General features: G+C 46.7%; 1 protein-coding gene across 2 annotated transcripts in view; it reads left to right on the top strand.

The window, feature by feature from the left end:
* TANC1 (tetratricopeptide repeat, ankyrin repeat and coiled-coil containing 1) overlaps positions 1–2,544 on the top strand; it is a 74,759-nt gene that overhangs the window by 24,479 nt on the left and 47,736 nt on the right. The window lies entirely within an intron of this gene.

Genomic DNA, 2,544 nt, shown 5'->3' with positions numbered 1-2,544 from the left:
CTCTGAGCTGGTTACTGAGAGCCTCTGCTGAGAGCTGCTCATCCTCCAGTGAGGAGTGTCCTGGTTCAGAGGGAGCCTCCCGGCTTTCAGTCAGTGCTGAGAGCTGCTCATCCTCCAGTGAGGAGTGTCCTGGTTCAGAGGGAGCCTCCCGGCTTTCAGTCAGTGCTGAGAGCTGCTCATCCTCCAGTGAGGAGTGTCCCTGTTCAGAGGGAGCCTCCCGGCTTTCAGTCGGTGCCCGTTGCCTCTTTGTCCCTTGGATTCCGATCTGCCCCCGTTGTTTTTTCCACTGACTTTATTTAAGCTCACATTTCTTCTCTCTTTGAGCTGCTGTGCAGGTTTTCTTTTAACACTGCACCTGTTCAAGGTCCTGTAAATGTTGTGCTTTATTGTTCCTGTATTTTTTTAAAGAAAGATCTGGTGTTCTTGCAACAATGTCGTTGTCTTCACTTGCAGCAGGCTCCCTGCGAGGATCCACCCTGTGAAACCAAATTCTTTCATAATTACCCTCTTGTATTTTTTGTTCTAATCGAATACACCAGTAAGCTCCACCACTTCTGGAGGGAAAAAGAATAAAAAAAAAGTGCATCCAGTGGTGTCTGTAAGGCAGAGCTAGATGAGACCTGCTCTGTGAACTTCAGCAGGACTTTAGGTAGGTTATTTCTTCCTTGTTCGTGTGATGATACCCACTTTAGTAAAGTCACTGTCATTCTGCATGACATAAGAGTTTAAAATGCCTGTAAGTAAAATTTATTGTGCAGCATACCAGCAATATACAATACTGAGTGATTTCAGGGGAAACACTAGTGTTTCAAAGCTGGACAAAAGTTAAGAATGTCTCTGCAGCTGGAATTGGACTTCCCATTCTTATGTATGATGTTTCAGCCTTGCCTGTGTGATTGAACAGTGTTTTCTTCACTGAATGTGTCTAGCTGTCAGGGCTGTTTCTTACTCTCAGAAAAGTCTTTACTGTTGTGGACTGTCTCTGTATCCAGCCCATGCAGACAAGCGAGGAAGGGAGAGTGTTTCCACATGTTGCATTTAGTTGTTCTTTCTCATGATCTTGTGGTGGAAATCTAGGAGATATTTCCTTATTTTAAAAAAAATTGAGCAGTGTTCAGGGGAGTGTCATTGACCATGTTCTTTCAGTGCAGCCTCTTGGACTGGGTGTGCTGAGAATGGACACATAGCCCATGCCTGTAGAACATGGCTGGTGCCCATCACTGACAATATAAGCACGTGGAGTTGTGTGTGTTTTTAAAAAACAGGCTTCACCCTTCCCAGTTGGCATTCAGCATTCTAGTGTAGTATAGTGATGCTGATTTTGATAAATTTATTGATGGTTTGTAGCCAACAAATAATCATCATTTGCTTCCTTTTAGTTTATTCCATTTTTCAGTTAGATGATCCTGTTTTGGGGGTGTGTTTGTGGGCTTTTTTGATGCTGAAACCGGGGAGGGTTGATGAGTTTACATTCTTTGGGAAACACGTGTAAGTGCTGCTGAACCCGTTTTTTCTGGCAGTGGGCAGGGATGGCAGGGATGGTGGTGGGCAGGGATGGCAGAGGGCAGGGATGGCAGGGATGGTGGTGGGCAGGGCCAGCAGGAATAGCAGGGATGGCAATAGCAGTGTCTCTCCCATATGTGCTGGTGGTGCAGAACTCAGGAGCTGGAGCGTTTGCTGCCCTGTGCCCTGGGTGTGTGGGACCAGGGACTGCCCCTGTCAGCACAGCCTGCTGGGGATGTTCCCTGGATGAGTGGGAACCAACCTGTGGGGTGTGTGGAGCTGTCAGGAAGCCACATGTGGAATATGATCCAGGCTCTGGAAGCCTTCTTGTTGGTGTGTGTGCTTCAGGTTATTCATAGGAGCTGAAGAAATTCTGTTGTACTGATTTTTTTTTCTGCTTTATTTCATGAAATAAACTTTCTGAAGCATCCCTGTTTTTTGGACAGAAGGCTTTTGGTTTTCCTGTTGACTTCATGTGGTGCTTATGGCAGTCTGTCAGATTACTTTTTTTCCCCCCTTCTTGTTGCATATTTATACTACATATTTTCTGAAATGAGATCTTTGCAGTTTTTCAGTAGAGAAAACAAATGAAATTACAAGTCACAGATGCTCTCAGAAAGGGTTCTGAGAAAGACGAGCTCTTCATACTTCCTTTCATTTTGTTTTTCTTGCTCTTCTTTCCTTTCCTTCTGCTATCTGAAGATAGTTATCTGAAACAACTCAATTGTCTTCCAGGTTTAACAGCCCAAATGTATTTTTCTTGTACTCTGTATTACTCTGCAGCCTGCAGTGGTGCTCAGTGAGGTTGGTTGCTGAGTGAGGTGTGGAAGGCAGAAGTGGTGTGCTGGCAGGGCACGGGGGCATTGTAGGGAGGGGTCTGTCCTGCTGTCTGAGCACAGGGGCATTGCAGGGAGGGTCTGTCCTGCTGTCTGAGCACAGGGGCATTGCAGGGAGGGGCCTGTCCTGCTGTCTGAGCACGGGGGCATTGCAGGGAGGGTCTGTCCTGCTGTCTGAGCACAGGGGCATTGCAGGGAGGGAGGG

This window comes from Corapipo altera, unplaced genomic scaffold (assembly GCF_003945725.1).
Source record: "Corapipo altera isolate COAL_440 unplaced genomic scaffold, ASM394572v1 68, whole genome shotgun sequence".
In the NCBI taxonomy this organism is placed as follows: domain Eukaryota; kingdom Metazoa; phylum Chordata; class Aves; order Passeriformes; family Pipridae; genus Corapipo; species Corapipo altera.
The sequence above is the reverse complement of the archived record's forward strand: the minus strand, read 5'-3'. Positions and strand labels throughout refer to the sequence as shown.